This window comes from Schistocerca gregaria, unplaced genomic scaffold (assembly GCF_023897955.1).
Source record: "Schistocerca gregaria isolate iqSchGreg1 unplaced genomic scaffold, iqSchGreg1.2 ptg000470l, whole genome shotgun sequence".
NCBI classification, from domain to species: domain Eukaryota; kingdom Metazoa; phylum Arthropoda; class Insecta; order Orthoptera; family Acrididae; genus Schistocerca; species Schistocerca gregaria.
The window spans coordinates 4,244,490-4,263,660 of record NW_026061884.1 but is presented as its reverse complement, the minus strand read 5'-3'; the positions used below and the strand labels follow the sequence as shown (position 1 = coordinate 4,263,660).

Genomic DNA, 19,171 nt, shown 5'->3' with positions numbered 1-19,171 from the left:
TCACATATCTCAGAGTCTCTCGCGATCGTCGTCGTCGTCGTCGTCGTCGTCGTCGTCGTCGTCGTCGTCGTCGCCGCCGCCGCCGCTTCTGCAGAAGTAGCAAATGGCCATCGTAACAAATGCGGCGAGGGACGCCCTGCCTTCGATTCCGAATGCACAAAGTGTGTGGTCTTGTTTCTCAGTCTATATTTGGTCGGTCTCGTCAGAGGTTGAATGTAACAAATAAGTGGGAAAGAGCAAGGGACAGCGGCTGTGTAGAACGAAAACACAAATCCTCAGGGGTGTGAGCGTTTCGAGATGAGTCGTATACATGTAAATGTTGGTCGTCAGTGACCGTGTGGCCTAATGGATAAGGCGTCGGACTTCGGCTCTGAAGATTACAGGTTCGAATGCTGTCACACTTGTGTTTTTCCAGTTCTGAAAAAGAAACATACCGTTTTAATGTAGCAATTGAGCAGTACGAAACCGTCTGAATGTTGCTGTTGACCATTTTTTGCTTGGAGATGCTCTTGAGCTTGAAACACACACAGCAAGACCGGTGTTAACTAGCGAAATGGTCGGCAGAGTGCCGACACCGCGAGTTTTGACTGGCATTTGCACATCTAAAACAACGTCGGAAAGTAACTCGTTCGGCTTTTGAGTCACATAAAGTATGTGTGTTAATTTTGACGCCACTAGCTCTGCTTGTTGTCATGCAATTTCTTTGCCTCTCAGAAATGATTATGACATAAAAGTGAAGTGCGTGACGAGTGTGACGTTAGGAAAACTTTAGGCAGCATGGAGAGATTCTGTATGGGACCACCCAACCCAAACGAGTACTGTGTGACGTGCTACCCGGCAAATATTCACCGAGGTAGCCGGCTATCTCAGTCGGTAGAGCGTCAGACACTTAATCCCAGGATCGTGGGTTCGAGCCAGACGCTGGGCGAAACGGAATTTTATTCCGCTGCAGGTGTAAATTACCGTTTTTCTGATTACCGAGATTTAATGGAAATAGCAACTTTAAACTTTGCCTACGTCTCTGTCAGTCGCAAGGAAACTGTATTTGAAGGTGAAGGTGATTTTGTAGACATGTGTAAAAGACATGTTCTGAAATGCAAGTGTTGTGGTTTGGAGAGCACATCGGTTACGTGTCAGATGTGTAGCCAAGCAGTAATTTGTCGCCATAGCTGCAAATATTAGCCGATAATATGAATTGTTGTCAGCTAAAGTCTGATGATGCAGACGACCGTAAGGACGAAGTACCCAAGAGTACCGCTAGGCCGCGCCTCTTTAGCCCAGTGGTAGAGCACTGGTCTAATAAACCAGGGGTCGTAAGTTCCATCCTCACAGGAGAAAGATGAATTTTGGAAATCAGTTGCGCGTCGTGGCCGTATAGCAAACAGTACCTGTGATGACGAACAATTAGCGACAGGCGTTTTTTTAAGATTTACTCTCAGATGTGATTAAGGCGAATGGCGCAGATAAAGCATTTGCCAAAGCGGTACAGCATAAGGTGGGACGAGGCAGTCTGAATTACATTTTATAGATGTATTTCTCACATATCTCAGAGTCTCTCGCGATCTTCGTCGTCGTCGTCGTCGCCGTCGCCACCGCCGCTTCTGCAGAAGTAGCAAATGGCCATCGTAGCAAATGCGGCGAGGGACTGCCTGCCTTCGATTCCGAATGCACAAGTTGTGTGGTCTTGTTTCTCAGTCTATATTTGGTCGGTCTCGTCAGAGGTTGAATGTAACGAATGGGTGGGAAAGAGCAAGGGGCAGCGGCTGTGTAGAACGAAAACACAAATCCTCAGGGGTGTGAGCGTTTCGAGATGAGTCGTATACATGTAAATGTTGGTCGTCAGTGACCGTGTGGCCTAATGGATAAGGCGTCGGACTTCGGCTCTGAAGATTACAGGTTCGAATGCTGTCACGCTTGTGTTTTTCCAGTTCTGAAAAAGAAACATACCGTTTTAATGTAGCAATTGAGCAGTACGAAACCGTCTGAATGTTGCTGTTGACCATTTTTTGCTTGGAGATGCTCTTGAGCTTGAAACACACACAGCAAGACCGGTGTTAACTAGCGAAATGGTCGGCAGAGTGCCGACACCGCGAGTTTTGACTGGCACTTGCACATCTAAAACAACGTCGGAAAGTAACTCGTTCGGCTTTTGTGTCACATAAAGTATGTGTGTTAATTTTGACGCCACTAGCTCTGCTTGTTGTCATGCAATTTCTTTGCCTCTCAGAAATGATTATGACATAAAAGTGAAGTGCGTGACGAGTGTGACGTTAGGAAAACTTTAGGCAGCATGGAGAGATTCTGTATGGGACCACCCAACCCAAACGAGTACTGTGTGACGTGCTACCCGGCAAATATTCACCGAGGTAGCCGGCTATCTCAGTCGGTAGAGCGTCAGACACTTAATCCCAGGATCGTGGGTTCGAGCCAGACGCTGGGCGAAACGGAATTTTATTCCGCTGCAGGTGTAAATTACCGTTTTTCTGATTACCGAGATTTAATGGAAATAGCAACTTTAAACTTTGCCTACGTCTCTGTCAGTCGCAAGGAAACTGTATTTGAAGGTGAAGGTGATTTTGTAGACATGTGTAAAAGACATGTTCTGAAATGCAAGTGTTGTGGTTTGGAGAGCACATCGGTTACGTGTCAGATGTGTAGCCAAGCAGTAATTTGTCGCCATAGCTGCAAATATTAGCCGATAATATGAATTGTTGTCAGCTAAAGTCTGATGATGCAGACGACCGTAAGGACGAAGTACCCAAGAATTCCGCTAGGCCGCGCCTCTTTAGCCCAGTGGTAGAGCACTGGTCTAATAAACCAGGGGTCGTAAGTTCCATCCTCACAGGAGAAAGATGAATTTTGGAAATCAGTTGCGCGTCGTGGCCGTATAGCAAACAGTACCTGTGATGACGAACAATTAGCGACAGGCGTTTTTTTAAGATTTACTCTCAGATGTGATTAAGGCGAATGGCGCAGATAAAGCATTTGCCAAAGCGGTACAGCATAAGGTGGGACGAGGCAGTCTGAATTACATTTTATAGATGTATTTCTCACATATCTCAGAGTCTCTCGCGATCTTCGTCGTCGTCGTCGTCGTCGTCGTCGTCGTCGCCGCCGCCGCTTCTGCAGAAGTAGCAAATGGCCATCGTAGCAAATGCGGCGAGGGACGGCCTGCCTTCGATTCCGAATGCACAAATTGTGTGGTCTTGTTTCTCAGTCTATATTTGGTCGGTCTCGTCAGAGGTTGAATGTAACGAATGGGTGGGAAAGAGCAAGGGGCAGCGGCTGTGTAGAACGAAAACACAAATCCTCAGGGGTGTGAGCGTTTCGAGATGAGTCGTATACATGTAAATGTTGGTCGTCAGTGACCGTGTGGCCTAATGGATAAGGCGTCGGACTTCGGCTCTGAAGATTACAGGTTCGAATGCTGTCACGCTTGTGTTTTTCCAGTTCTGAAAAAGAAACATACCGTTTTAATGTAGCAATTGAGCAGTACGAAACCGTCTGAATGTTGCTGTTGACCATTTTTTGCTTGGAGATGCTCTTGAGCTTGAAACACACACAGCAAGACCGGTGTTAACTAACGAAATGGTCGGCAGAGTGCCGACACCGCGAGTTTTGACTGGCACTTGCACATCTAAAACAACGTCGGAAAGTAACTCGTTCGGCTTTTGAGTCACATAAAGTATGTGTGTTAATTTTGACGCCACTAGCTCTGCTTGTTGTCATGCAATTTCTTTGCCTCTCAGAAATGATTATGACATAAAAGTGAAGTACGTGACGAGTGTGACGTTAGGAAAACATTAGGCAGCATGGAGAGATTCTGTATGGGACCACCCAACCCAAACGAGTACTGTGTGACGTGCTACCCGGCAAGTATTCACCGAGGTAGCCGGCTATCTCAGTCGGTAGAGCGTCAGACTCTTAATCCCAGGGTCGTGGGTTCGAGCCAGACGCTGGGCCGAACGGAATTTTGTTCCGCTGCAGGTGTAAATTACCGTTTTTCTGATTAACGAGATTTAATGGAAATAGCAACTTTAAACTTTGCCTACGTCTCTGTCAGTCGCAAGGAAACTGTATTTGAAGGTGAAGGTGATTTTGTAGACATGTGTGAAAGACATGTTCTGAAATGCAAGTGTTGTGGTTTGGAGAGCACATCGGTTACGTGTCGGATGTGTAGCCAAGCAGTAATTTGTCGCCATAGCTGCAAATATTAGCCGGTAATATGAAGTGTTGTCAGCTAAAGTCTGATGGTGCAGACGACCGTAAGGACGAAGTACCCAAGAGTACCGCTAGGCCGCGCCTCTTTAGCTCAGTGGTAGAGCACTGGTCTAATAAACCAGGGGTCGTAAGTTCCATCCTCACAGGAGAAAGATGAATTTTGGAAATCAGTTGCGCGTCGTGGCCGTATAGCAAACAGTACCTGTGATGACGAACAATTAGCGACAGGCGTTTTTTTAAGATTTACTCTCAGATGTGATTAAGGCGAATGGCGCAGATAAAGCATTTGCCAGAGCGGTACAGCATAAGGTGGGACGAGGCAGTCTGAATTACATTTTATAGATGTATTTCTCACATATCTCAGAGTCTCTCGCGATCTTCGTCGTCGTCGTCGTCGCCGTCGCCACCGCCGCTTCTGCAGAAGTAGCAAATGGCCATCGTAGCAAATGCGGCGAGGGACTGCCTGCCTTCGATTCCGAATGCACAAGTTGTGTGGTCTTGTTTCTCAGTCTATATTTGGTCGGTCTCGTCAGAGGTTGAATGTAACGAATGGGTGGGAAAGAGCAAGGGGCAGCGGCTGTGTAGAACGAAAACACAAATCCTCAGGGGTGTGAGCGTTTCGAGATGAGTCGTATACATGTAAATGTTGGTCGTCAGTGACCGTGTGGCCTAATGGATAAGGCGTCGGACTTCGGCTCTGAAGATTACAGGTTCGAATGCTGTCACGCTTGTGTTTTTCCAGTTCTGAAAAAGAAACATACCGTTTTAATGTAGCAATTGAGCAGTACGAAACCGTCTGAATGTTGCTGTTGACCATTTTTTGCTTGGAGATGCTCTTGAGCTTGAAACACACACAGCAAGACCGGTGTTAACTAGCGAAATGGTCGGCAGAGTGCCGACACCGCGAGTTTTGACTGGCACTTGCACATCTAAAACAACGTCGGAAAGTAACTCGTTCGGCTTTTGAGTCACATAAAGTATGTGTGTTAATTTTGACGCCACTAGCTCTGCTTGTTGTCATGCAATTTCTTTGCCTCTCAGAAATGATTATGACATAAAAGTGAAGTGCGTGACGAGTGTGACGTTAGGAAAACATTAGGCAGCATGGAGAGATTCTGTATGGGACCACCCAACCCAAACGAGTACTGTGTGACGTGCTACCCGGCAAGTATTCACCGAGGTAGCCGGCTATCTCAGTCGGTAGAGCGTCAGACTCTTAATCCCAGGGTCGTGGGTTCGAGCCAGACGCTGGGCGAAACGGAATTTTGTTCCGCTGCAGGTGTAAATTACCGTTTTTCTGATTAACGAGATTTAATGGAAATAGCAACTTTAAACTTTGCCTACGTCTCTGTCAGTCGCAAGGAAACTGTATTTGAAGGTGAAGGTGACTTTGTAGACATGTGTAAAAGACATGTTCTGAAATGCAAGTGTTGTGGTTTGGAGAGCACATCGGTTACGTGTCAGATGTGTAGCCAAGCAGTAATTTGTCGCCATAGCTGCAAATATTAGCCGATAATATGAATTGTTGTCAGCTAAAGTCTGATGATGCAGACGACCGTAAGGACGAAGTACCCAAGAGTACCGCTAGGCCGCGCCTCTTTAGCTCAGTGGTAGAGCACTGGTCTAATAAACCAGGGGTCGTAAGTTCCATCCTCACAGGAGAAAGATGAATTTTGGAAATCAGTTGCGCGTCGTGGCCGTATAGCAAACAGTACCTGTGATGACGAACAATTAGCGACAGGCGTTTTTTTAAGATTTACTCTCAGATGTGATTAAGGCGAATGGCGCAGATAAAGCATTTGCCAAAGCGGTACAGCATAAGGTGGGACGAGGCAGTCTGAATTACATTTTATAGATGTATTTCTCACATATCTCAGAGTCTCTCGCGATCTTCGTCGTCGTCGTCGTCGCCATCGCCACCGCCGCTTCTGCAGAAGTAGCAAATGGCCATCGTAGCAAATGCGGCGAGGGACTGCCTGCCTTCGATTCCGAATGCACAAATTGTGTGGTCTTGTTTCTCAGTCTATATTTGGTCGGTCTCATCAGAGGTTGAATGTAACGAATGGGTGGGAAAGAGCAAGGGGCAGCGGCTGTGTAGAACGAAAACACAAATCCTCAGGGGTGTGAGCGTTTCGAGATGAGTCGTATACATGTAAATGTAGATCGTCAGTGACCGTGTGGTCTAATGGATTAGGCGTCGGACTTCATATCTGAAGATTACAGTTTCGAATGCTGTCACGCTTGTGTTTTTCCAGTTCTGAAAAAGAAACTTACCGTTTTAATGTAGCAATTGAGCAGTACGAAACCGTCTGAATGTTGCTGTTGACCATTTTTTGCTTGGAGATGCTCTTGAGCTTGAAACACACACAGCAAGACCGGTGTTAACTAGCGAAATGGTCGGCAGAGTGCCGACACCGCGAGTTTTGACTGGCATTTGCACATCTAAAACAACGTCGGAAAGTAACTCGTTCGGCTTTTGAGTCACATAAAGTATGTGTGTTAATTTTGACGCCACTAGCTCTGCTTGTTGTCATGCAATTTCTTTGCCTCTCAGAAATGATTATGACATAAAAGTGAAGTACGTGACGAGTGTGACGTTAGGAAAACATTAGGCAGCATGGAGAGATGCTGTATGGGACCACCCAACCCAAACGAGTACTGTGTGACGTGCTACCCGGCAAGTATTCACCGAGGTAGCCGGCTATCTCAGTCGGTAGAGCGTCAGCCACTTAATCCCCGGGTCGTGGGTTCGAGCCAGACGCTGGGCGAAACGGAATTTTGTTCCGCTGCAGGTGTAAATTACCGTTTTTCTGATTAACGAGATTTAATGGAAATAGCAACTTTAAACTTTGCCTACGTCTCTGTCAGTCGCAAGGAAACTGTATTTGAAGGTGAAGGTGATTTTGTAGACATGTGTAAAAGACATGTTCTGAAATGCAAGTGTTGTGGTTTGGAGAGCACATCGGTTACGTGTCAGATGTGTAGCCAAGCAGTAATTTGTCGCCATAGCTGCAAATATTAGCCGGCAATATGAAGTGTTGTCAGCTAAAGTCTGATGGTGCAGACGACCGTAAGGACGAAGTACCCAAGAGTACCGCTAGGCCGCGCCTCTTTAGCTCAGTGGTAGAGCACTGGTCTAATAAACCAGGGGTTGTAAGTTCCATCCTCACAGGAGAAAGATGAATTTTGGAAATCAGTTGCGCGTCGTGGCCGTATAGCAAACAGTACCTGTGATGACGAACAATTAGCGACAGGCGTTTTTTTAAGATTTACTCTCAGATGTGATTAAGGCGAATGGCGCAGATAAAGCATTTGCCAAAGCGGGACAGCATAAGGTGGGACGAGGCAGTCTGAATTACATTTTATAGATGTATTTCTCACATATCTCAGAGTCTCTCGCGATCTTCGTCGTCGTCGTCGTCGCCGCCGCCGCTTCTGCAGAAGTAGCAAATGGCCATCGTAGCAAATGCGGCGAGGGACGGCCTGCCTTCGATTCCGAATGCACAAATTGTGTGGTCTTGTTTCTCAGTCTATATTTGGTCGGTCTCGTCAGAGGTTGAATGTAACGAATGGGTGGGAAAGAGCAAGGGGCAGCGGCTGTGTAGAACGAAAACACAAATCCTCAGGGGTGTGAGCGTTTCGAGATGAGTCGTATACATGTAAATGTTGATCGTCAGTGACCGTGTGGTCTAATGGATAAGGCGTCCGACTTCATATCTGAAGATTACAGGTTCGAATGCTGTCACGCTTGTGTTTTTCCAGTTCTGAAAAAGAAACTTACCGTTTTAATGTAGCAATTGAGCAGTACGAAACCGTCTGAATGTTGCTGTTGACCATTTTTTGCTTGGAGATGCTCTTGAGCTTGAAACACACACAGCAAGACCGGTGTTAACTAACGAAATGGTCGGCAGAGTGCCGACACCGCGAGTTTTGACTGGCATTTGCACATCTAAAACAACGTCGGAAAGTAACTCGTTCGGCTTTTGAGTCACATAAAGTATGTGTGTTAATTTTGACGCCACTAGCTCTGCTTGTTGTCATGCAATTTCTTTGCCTCTCAGAAATGATTATGACATAAAAGTGAAGTACGTGACGAGTGTGACGTTAGGAAAACATTAGGCAGCATGGAGAGATGCTGTATGGGACCACCCAACCCAAACGAGTACTGTGTGACGTGCTACCCGGCAAGTATTCACCGAGGTAGCCGGCTATTTCAGTCGGTAGAGCGTCAGTCACTTAATCCCCGGGTCGTGGGTTCGAGCCAGACGCTGGGCGAAACGGAATTTTGTTCCGCTGCAGGTGTAAATTACCGTTTTTCTGATTAACGAGATTTAATGGAAATAGCAACTTTAAACTTTGCCTACGTCTCTGTCAGTCGCAAGGAAACTGTATTTGAAGGTGAAGGTGATTTTGTAGACATGTGTAAAAGACATGTTCTGAAATGCAAGTGTTGTGGTTTGGAGAGCACATCGGTTACGTGTCAGATGTGTAGCCAAGCAGTAATTTGTCGCCATAGCTGCAAATATTAGCCGATAATATGAATTGTTGTCAGCTAAAGTCTGATGATGCAGACGACCGTAAGGACGAAGTACCCAAGAGTACCGCTAGGCCGCGCCTCTTTAGCTCAGTGGTAGAGCACTGGTCTAATAAACCAGGGGTCGTAAGTTCCATCCTCACAGGAGAAAGATGAATTTTGGAAATCAGTTGCGCGTCGTGGCCGTATAGCAAACAGTACCTGTGATGACGAACAATTAGCGACAGGCGTTTTTTTAAGATTTACTCTCAGATGTGATTAAGGCGAATGGCGCAGATAAAGCATTTGCCAAAGCGGTACAGCATAAGGTGGGACGAGGCAGTCTGAATTACATTTTATAGATGTATTTCTCACATATCTCAGAGTCTCTCGTGATCGTCGTCGTCGTCGTCGTCGTCGTCGTCGCCGCCACCGCCGCTTCTGCAGAAGTAGCAAATGGCCATCGTAGCAAATGCGGCGAGGGACGCCCTGCCTTCGATTCCGAATGCACAAAGTGTGTGGTCTTGTTTCTCAGTCTATATTTGGTCGGTCTCGTCAGAGGTTGAATGTAACGAATAAGTGGGAAAGAGCAAGGGGCAGCGGCTGTGTAGAACGAAAACACAAATCCTCAGGGGTGTGAGCGTTTCGAGATGAGTCGTATACATGTAAATGTTGGTCGTCAGTGACCGTGTGGCCTAATGGATAAGGCGTCGGACTTCGGCTCTGAAGATTACAGGTTCGAATGCTGTCACGCTTGTGTTTTTCCAGTTCTGAAAAAGAAACTTACCGTTTTAATGTAGCAATTGAGCAGTACGAAACCGTCTGAATGTTGCTGTTGACCATTTTTTGCTTGGAGATGCTCTTGAGCTTGAAACACACACAGCAAGACCGGTGTTAACTAGCGAAATGGTCGGCAGAGTGCCGACACCGCGAGTTTTGACTGGCACTTGCACATCTAAAACAACGTCGGAAAGTAACTCGTTCGGCTTTTGAGTCACATAAAGTTTGTGTGATAATTTTGACGCCACTAGCTCTGCTTGTTGTCATGCAATTTCTTTGCCTCTCAGAAATGATTATGACATAAAAGTGAAGTGCGTGACGAGTGTGACGTTAGGAAAACATTAGGCAGCATGGAGAGATGCTGTATGGGACCACCCAACCCAAACGAGTACTGTGTGACGTGCTACCCGGCAAATATTCGCCGAGGTAGCCGGCTATCTCAGTCGGTAGAGCGTCAGACACTTAATCCCAGGGTCGTGGGTTCGAGCCAGACGCTGGGCGAAACGGAATTTTGTTCCGCTGCAGGTGTAAATTACCGTTTTTCTGATTAACGAGATTTAATGGAAATAGCAACTTTAAACTTTGCCTACGTCTCTGTCAGTCGCAAGGAAACTGTATTTGAAGGTGAAGGTGATTTTGTAGACATGTGTAAAAGACATGTTCTGAAATGCAAGTGTTGTGGTTTGGAGAGCACATCGGTTACGTGTCAGATGTGTAGCCAAGCAGTAATTTGTCGCCATAGCTGCAAATATTAGCCGATAATATGAATTGTTGTCAGCTAAAGTCTGATGATGCAGACGACCGTAAGGACGAAGTACCCAAGAGTACCGCTAGGCCGCGCCTCTTTAGCTCAGTGGTAGAGCACTGGTCTAATAAACCAGGGGTCGTAAGTTCCATCCTCACAGGAGAAAGATGAATTTTGGAAATCAGTTGCGCGTCGTGGCCGTATAGCAAACAGTACCTGTGATGACGAACAATTAGCGACAGGCGTTTTTTTAAGATTTACTCTCAGATGTGATTAAGGCGAATGGCGCAGATAAAGCATTTGCCAAAGCGGTACAGCATAAGGTGGGACGAGGCAGTCTAAATTACATTTTATAGATGTATTTCTCACATATCTCAGAGTCTCTCGCGATCTTCGTCGTCGTCGTCGTCGTCGTCGTCGTCGTCGTCGTCGCCGCCGCTTCTGCAGAAGTAGCAAATGGCCATCGTAGCAAATGCGGCGAGGGACTGCCTGCCTTCGATTCCGAATGCACAAATTGTGTGGTCTTGTTTCTCAGTCTATATTTGGTCGGTCTCGTCAGAGGTTGAATGTAACGAATGGGTGGGAAAGAGCAAGGGGCAGCGGCTGTGTAGAACGAAAACACAAATCCTCAGGGGTGTGAGCGTTTCGAGATGAGTCGTATACATGTAAATGTTGATCGTCAGTGACCGTGTGGTCTAATGGATAAGGCGTCGGACTTCATATCTGAAGATTACAGGTTCGAATGCTGTCACGCTTGTGTTTTTCCAGTTCTGAAAAAGAAACTTACCGTTTTAATGTAGCAATTGAGCAGTACGAAACCGTCTGAATGTTGCTGTTGACCATTTTTTGCTTGGAGATGCTCTTGAGCTTGAAACACACACAGCAAGACCGGTGTTAACTAACGAAATGGTCGGCAGAGTGCCGACACCGCGAGTTTTGACTGGCATTTGCACATCTAAAACAACGTCGGAAAGTAACTCGTTCGGCTTTTGAGTCACATAAAGTATGTGTGTTAATTTTGACGCCACTAGCTCTGCTTGTTGTCATGCAATTTCTTTGCCTCTCAGAAATGATTATGACATAAAAGTGAAGTACGTGACGAGTGTGACGTTAGGAAAACATTAGGCAGCATGGAGAGATGCTGTATGGGACCACCCAACCCAAACGAGTACTGTGTGACGTGCTACCCGGCAAGTATTCACCGAGGTAGCCGGCTATTTCAGTCGGTAGAGCGTCAGTCACTTAATCCCCGGGTCGTGGGTTCGAGCCAGACGCTGGGCGAAACGGAATTTTGATCCGCTGCAGGTGTAAATTACCGTTTTTCTGATTAACGAGATTTAATGGAAATAGCAACTTTAAACTTTGCCTACGTCTCTGTCAGTCGCAAGGAAACTGTATTTGAAGGTGAAGGTGATTTTGTAGACATGTGTAAAAGACATGTTCTGAAATGCAAGTGTTGTGGTTTGGAGAGCACATCGGTTACGTGTCAGATGTGTAGCCAAGCAGTAATTTGTCGCCATAGCTGCAAATATTAGCCGATAATATGAATTGTTGTCAGCTAAAGTCTGATGATGCAGACGACCGTAAGGACGAAGTACCCAAGAGTACCGCTAGGCCGCGCCTCTTTAGCTCAGTGGTAGAGCACTGGTCTAATAAACCAGGGGTCGTAAGTTCCATCCTCACAGGAGAAAGATGAATTTTGGAAATCAGTTGCGCGTCGTGGCCGTATAGCAAACAGTACCTGTGATGACGAACAATTAGCGACAGGCGTTTTTTTAAGATTTACTCTCAGATGTGATTAAGGCGAATGGCGCAGATAAAGCATTTGCCAAAGCGGTACAGCATAAGGTGGGACGAGGCAGTCTGAATTACATTTTATAGATGTATTTCTCACATATCTCAGAGTCTCTCGCGATCGTCGTCGTCGTCGTCGTCGTCGTCGCCGCCACCGCCGCTTCTGCAGAAGTAGCAAATGGCCATCGTAGCAAATGCGGCGAGGGACGCCCTGCCTTCGATTCCGAATGCACAAAGTGTGTGGTCTTGTTTCTCAGTCTATATTTGGTCGGTCTAGTCAGAGGTTGAATGTAACGAATAAGTGGGAAAGAGCAAGGGGCAGCGGCTGTGTAGAACGAAAACACAAATCCTCAGGGGTGTGAGCGTTTCGAGATGAGTCGTATACACGTAAATGTTGGTCGTCAGTGACCGTGTGGCCTAATGGATAAGGCGTCGGACTTCGGCTCTGAAGATTACAGGTTCGAATGCTGTCACGCTTGTGTTTTTCCAGTTCTGAAAAAGAAACTTACCGTTTTAATGTAGCAATTGAGCAGTACGAAACCGTCTGAATGTTGCTGTTGACCATTTTTTGCTTGGAGATGCTCTTGAGCTTGAAACACACACAGCAAGACCGGTGTTAACTAGCGAAATGGTCGGCAGAGTGCCGACACCGCGAGTTTTGACTGGCACTTGCACATCTAAAACAACGTCGGAAAGTAACTCGTTCGGCTTTTGAGTCACATAAAGTATGTGTGATAATTTTGACGCCACTAGCTCTGCTTGTTGTCATGCAATTTCTTTGCCTCTCAGAAATGATTATGACATAAAAGTGAAGTGCGTGACGAGTGTGACGTTAGGAAAACATTAGGCAGCATGGAGAGATTCTGTATGGGACCACCCAACCTAAACGAGTACTGTGTGACGTGCTACCCGGCAAATATTCACCGAGGTAGCCGGCTATCTCAGTCGGTAGAGCGTCAGACACTTAATCCCAGGGTCGTGGGTTCGAGCCAGACGCTGGGCGAAACGGAATTTTGTTCCGCTGCAGGTGTAAATTACCGTTTTTCTGATTAACGAGATTTAATGGAAATAGCAACTTTAAACTTTGCCTACGTCTCTGTCAGTCGCAAGGAAACTGTATTTGAAGGTGAAGGTGATTTTGTAGACATGTGTAAAAGACATGTTCTGAAATGCAAGTGTTGTGGTTTGGAGAGCACATCGGTTACGTGTCAGATGTGTAGCCAAGCAGTAATTTGTCGCCATAGCTGCAAATATTAGCCGATAATATGAATTGTTGTCAGCTAAAGTCTGATGATGCAGACGACCGTAAGGACGAAGTACCCAAGAGTACCGCTAGGCCGCGCCTCTTTAGCTCAGTGGTAGAGCACTGGTCTAATAAACCAGGGGTCGTAAGTTCCATCCTCACAGGAGAAAGATGAATTTTGGAAATCAGTTGCGCGTCGTGGCCGTATAGCAAACAGTACCTGTGATGACGAACAATTAGCGACAGGCGTTTTTTTTAAGATTTACTCTCAGATGTGATTAAGGCGAATGGCGCAGATAAAGCATTTGCCAAAGCGATACAGCATAAGGTGGGACGAGGCAGTCTGAATTACATTTTATAGATGTATTTCTCACATATCTCAGAGTCTCTCGCGATCGTCGTCGTCGTCGTCGTCGCCGCCACCGCCGCTTCTGCAGAAGTAGCAAATGGCCATCGTAGCAAATGCGGCGAGGGACTGCCTGCCTTCGATTCCGAATGCACAAATTGTGTGGTCTTGTTTCTCAGTCTATATTTGGTCGGTCTCGTCAGAGGTTGAATGTAACGAATGGGTGGCAAAGAGCAAGGGGCAGCGGCTGTGTAGAACGAAAACACAAATCCTCAGGGGTGTGAGCGTTTCGAGATGAGTCGTATACATGTAAATGTTGGTCGTCAGTGACCGTGTGGCCTAATGGATAAGGCGTCGGACTTCGGCTCTGAAGATTACAGGTTCGAATGCTGTCACGCTTGTGTTTTTCCAGTTCTGAAAAAGAAACATACCGTTTTAATGTAGCAATTGAGCAGTACGAAACCGTCTGAATGTTGCTGTTGACCATTTTTTGCTTGGAGATGCTCTTGAGCTTGAAACACACACAGCAAGACCGGTGTTAACTAGCGAAATGGTCGGCAGAGTGCCGACACCGCGAGTTTTGACTGGCACTTGCACATCTAAAACAACGTCGGAAAGTAACTCGTTCGGCTTTTGAGTCACATAAAGTATGTGTGTTAATTTTGACGCCACTAGCACTGCTTGTTGTCATGCAATTTCTTTGCCTCTCAGAAATGATTATGACATAAAAGTGAAGTGCGTGACGAGTGTGACGTTAGGAAAACATTAGGCAGCATGGAGAGATGCTGTATGGGACCACCCAACCCTAACGAGTACTGTGTGACGTGCTACCCGTCAAATATTCACCGAGGTAGCCGGCTATCTCAGTCGGTAGAGCGTCAGACACTTAATCCCAGGGTCGTGGTTTCGAGCCAGACGCTGGGCGAAACGGAATTTTGTTCCGCTGCAGGTGTAAATTACCGTTTTTCTGATTAACGAGATTTAATGGAAATACCAACTTTAAACTTTGCCTACGTCTCTGTCAGTCGCAAGGAAACTGTATTTGAAGGTGAAGGTGATTTTGTAGACATGTGTAAAAGACATGTTCTGAAATGCAAGTGTTGTGGTTTGGAGAGCACATCGGTTACGTGTCAGATGTGTAGCCAAGCAGTAATTTGTCGCCATAGCTGCAAATATTAGCCGATAATATGAATTGTTGTCAGCTAAAGTCTGATGATGCAGACGACCGTAAGGACGAAGTACCCAAGAGTACCGCTAGGCCGCGCCTCTTTAGCTCAGTGGTAGAGCACTGGTCTAATAAACCAGGGGTCGTAAGTTCCATCCTCACAGGAGAAAGATGAATTTTGGAAATCAGTTGCGCGTCGTGGCCGTATAGCAAACAGTACCTGTGATGACGAACAATTATCGACAGGCGTTTTTTTAAGATTTACTCTCAGATGTGATTAAGGCGAATGGCGCAGATAAAGCAGTTGCCAAAGCGGTACAGCATAAGGTGGGACGAGGCAGTCTGAATTACATTTTATAGATGTATTTCTCACATATCTCAGAGTCTCTCGCGATCTTCGTCGTCGTCGTCGTCGTCGCCGCCGCCACCGCCGCTTCTGCAGAAGTAGCAAATGGCCATCGTAGCAAATGCGGCGAGGGACGCCCTGCCTTCGATTCCGAATGCACAAAGTGTGTGGTCTTGTTTCTCAGTCTATATTTGGTCGGTCTCGTCAGAGGTTGAATGTAACGAATAAGTGGGAAAGTGCAAGGGGCAGCGGCTGTGTAGAACGAAAACACAAATCCTCAGGGGTGTGAGCGTTTCGAGATGAGTCGTATACATGTAAATGTTGGTCGTCAGTGACCGTGTGGCCTAATGGATAAGGAGTCGGACTTCGGTTCTGAAGATTACAGGTTCGAATGCTGTCACGCTTGTGTTTTTCCAGTTCTGAAAAAGAAACATACCGTTTTAATGTAGCAATTGAGCAGTACGAAACCGTCTGAATGTTGCTGTTGACCATTTTTTGCTTGGAGATGCTCTTGAGCTTGAAACACACACAGCAAGACCGGTGTTAACTAGCGAAATGGTCGGCAGAGTGCCGACACCGCGAGTTTTGACTGGCACTTGCACATCTAAAACAACGTCGGAAAGTAACTCGTTCGGCTTTTGAGTCACATAAAGTATGTGTGTTAATTTTGACGCCACTAGCTCTGCTTGTTGTCATGCAATTTCTTTGCCTCTCAGAAATGATTATGACATAAAAGTGAAGTGCGTGACGAGTGTGACGTTAGGAAAACATTAGGCAGCATGGAGAGATGCTGTATGGGACCACCCAACCCAAACGAGTACTGTGTGACGTGCTACCCGGCAAATATTCACCGAGGTAGCCGGCTATCTCAGTCGGTAGAGCGTCAGACACTTAATCCCAGGGTCGTGGGTTCGAGCCAGACGCTGGGCGAAACGGAATTTTGTTCCGCTGCAGGTGTAAATTACCGTTTTTCTGATTAACGAGATTTAATGGAAATAGCAATTTTAAACTTTGCCTACGTCTCTGTCAGTCGCAAGGAAACTGTATTTGAAGGTGAAGGTGATTTTGTAGACATGTGTAAAAGACATGTTTTGAAATGCAAGTGTTGTGGTTTGGAGAGCACATCGGTTACGTGTCAGATGTGTAGCCAAGCAGTAATTTGTCGCCATAGCTGCAAATATTAGCCGATAATATGAATTGTTGTCAGCTAAAGTCTGATGATGCAGACGACCGTAAGGACGAAGTACCCAAGAGTACCGCTAGGCCGCGCCTCTTTAGCTCAGTGGTAGAGCACTGGTCTAATAAACCAGGGGTCGTAAGTTCCATCCTCACAGGAGAAAGATGAATTTTGGAAATCAGTTGCGCGTCGTGGCCGTATAGCAAACAGTACCTGTGATGACGAACAATTAGCGACAGGCGTTTTTTTAAGATTTACTCTCAGATGTGATTAAGGCGAATGGCGCAGATAAAGCATTTGCCAAAGCGGTACAGCATAAGGTGGGACGAGGCAGTCTGAATTACATTTTATAGATGTATTTCTCACATATCTCAGAGTCTCTCGCGATCTTCGTCGTCGTCGTCGTCGTCGTTGTCGTCGTCGTCGTCGCCGCCGCTTCTGCAGAAGTAGCAAATGGCCATCGTAGCAAATGCGGCGAGGGACTGCCTGCCTTCGATTCCGAATGCACAAATTGTGTGGTCTTGTTTCTCAGTCTATATTTGGTCGGTCTCGTCAGAGGTTGAATGTAACGAATGGGTGGCAAAGAGCAAGGGGCAGCGGCTGTGTAGAACGAAAACACAAATCCTCAGGGGTGTGAGCGTTTCGAGATGAGTCGTATACATGTAATTGTTGATCGTCAGTGACCGTGTGGTCTAATGGATAAGGCGTCGGACTTCGTATCTGAAGATTACAGGTTCGAATGCTGTCACGCTTGTGTTTTTCCAGTTCTGAAAAAGAAACATACCGTTTTAATGTAGCAATTGAGCAGTACGAAACCGTCTGAATGTTGCTGTTGACCATTTTTTGCTTGGAGATGCTCTTGAGCTTGAAACACACACAGCAAGACCGGTGTTAACTAACGAAATGGTCGGCAGAGTGCCGACACCGCGAGTTTTGACTGGCACTTGCACATCTAAAACAACGTCAGAAAGTAACTCGTTCGGCTTTTGAGTCACATAAAGTATGTGTGTTAATTTTGACGCCACTAGCTCTGCTTGTTGTCATGCAATTTCTTAGCCTCTCAGAAATGATTAAGACATAAAAGTGAAGTACGTGACGAGTGTGACGTTAGGAAAACATTAGTCAGCATGGAGAGATTCTGTATGGGACCACCCAACCCAAACGAGTACTGTGTGACGTGCTACCCGGCAAGTATTCACCGAGGTAGCCGGCTATCTCAGTCGGTAGAGCGTCAGACTCTTATTCCCAGGGTCGTGGGTTCGAGCCAGACGCTGGGCGGAACGGAATTTTGTTCCGCTGCAGGTGTAAATTACCGTTTTTCTGATTACCGAGATTTAATGGAAATAGCAACTTTAAACTTTGCCTACGTCTCTGTCAGTCGCAAGGAAACTGTATTTGAAGGTGAAGGTGATTTTGTAGACATGTGTAAAAGACATGTTCTGAAATGCAAGTGTTGTGGTTTGGAGAGCACATCGGTTACGTGTCAGATGTGTAGCCAAGCAGTAATTTGTCGCCATAGCTGCAAATATTAGCCGATAATATGAATTGTTGTCAGCTAAAGTCTGATGATGCAGACGACCGTAAAGACGAAGTACCCAAGAGTACCGCTAGGCCGCGCCTCTTTAGCTCAGTGGTAGAGCACTGGTCTAATAAACCAGTGGTCGTAAGTTCCATCCTCACAGGAGAAAGATGAATTTTGGAAATCAGTTGCGCGTCGTGGCCGTATAGCAAACAGTACCTGTGATGACGAACAATTAGCGACAGGCGTTTTTTTAAGATTTACTCTCAGATGTGATTAAGGCGAATGGCGCAGATAAAGCATTTGCCAAAGCGGTACAGCATAAGGTGGGACGAGGCAGTCTGAATTACATTTTATAGATGTATTTCTCACATATCTCAGAGTCTCTCGCGATCTTCGTCGTCGTCGTCGTCGCCGCCGCTTCTGCAGAAGTAGCAAATGGCCATCGTAGCAAATGCGGCGAGGGACTGCCTGCCTTCGATTCCGAATGCACAAATTGTGTGGTCTTGTTTCTCAGTCTATATTTGGTCGGTCTCGTCAGAGGTTGAATGTAACGAATGGGTGGGAAAGAGCAAGGGGCAGCGGCTGTGTAGAACGAAAACACAAATCCTCAGGGGTGTGAGCGTTTCGAGATGTGTCGTATACATGTAAATGTTGGTCGTCAGTGACCGTGTGGCCTAATGGATAAGGCGTCGGACTTCGGCTCTGAAGATTACAGGTTCGAATGCTGTCACGCTTGTGTTTTTCCAGTTCTGAAAAAGAAACATACCGTTTTAATGTAGCAATTGAGCAGTACGAAACCGTCTGAATGTTGCTGTTGACCATTTTTTGCTTGGAGATGCTCTTGAGCTTGAAACACACACAGCAAGACCGGTGTTAACTAGCGAAATGGTCGGCAGAGTGCCGACACCGCGAGTTTTGACTGGCACTTGCACATCTAAAACAACGTCGAAAGTAACTCGTTCGGCTTTTGAGTCACATAAAGTATGTGTGTTAATTTTGACGCCACTAGCACTGCTTGTTGTCATGCAATTTCTTTGCCTCTCAGAAATGATTATGACATAAAAGTGAAGTGCGTGACGAGTGTGACGTTAGGAAAACATTAGGCAGCATGGAGAGATGCTGTATGGGACCACCCAACCCTAACGAGTACTGTGTGACGTGCTACCCGTCAAATATTCACCGAGGTAGCCGGCTATCTCAGTCGGTAGAGCGTCAGACACTTAATCCCAGGGTCGTGGGTTCGAGCCAGACGCTGGGCGAAACGGAATTTTGTTCCGCTGCAGGTGTAAATTACCGTTTTTCTGATTAACGAGATTTAA

At 46.4% G+C, this 19,171-nt stretch overlaps 1 non-coding gene across 1 annotated transcript; it reads left to right on the top strand.

Moving 5' to 3' along the window:
* The first annotated feature begins 17,946 nt into the window (after positions 1 to 17,946).
* On the top strand, positions 17,947 to 18,018 carry Trnai-aau (transfer RNA isoleucine (anticodon AAU)). Its single transcript has one exon. It is a non-coding gene; the product is annotated as a tRNA-Ile (tRNA).
* Positions 18,019 to 19,171: the final 1,153 nt, after the last annotated feature.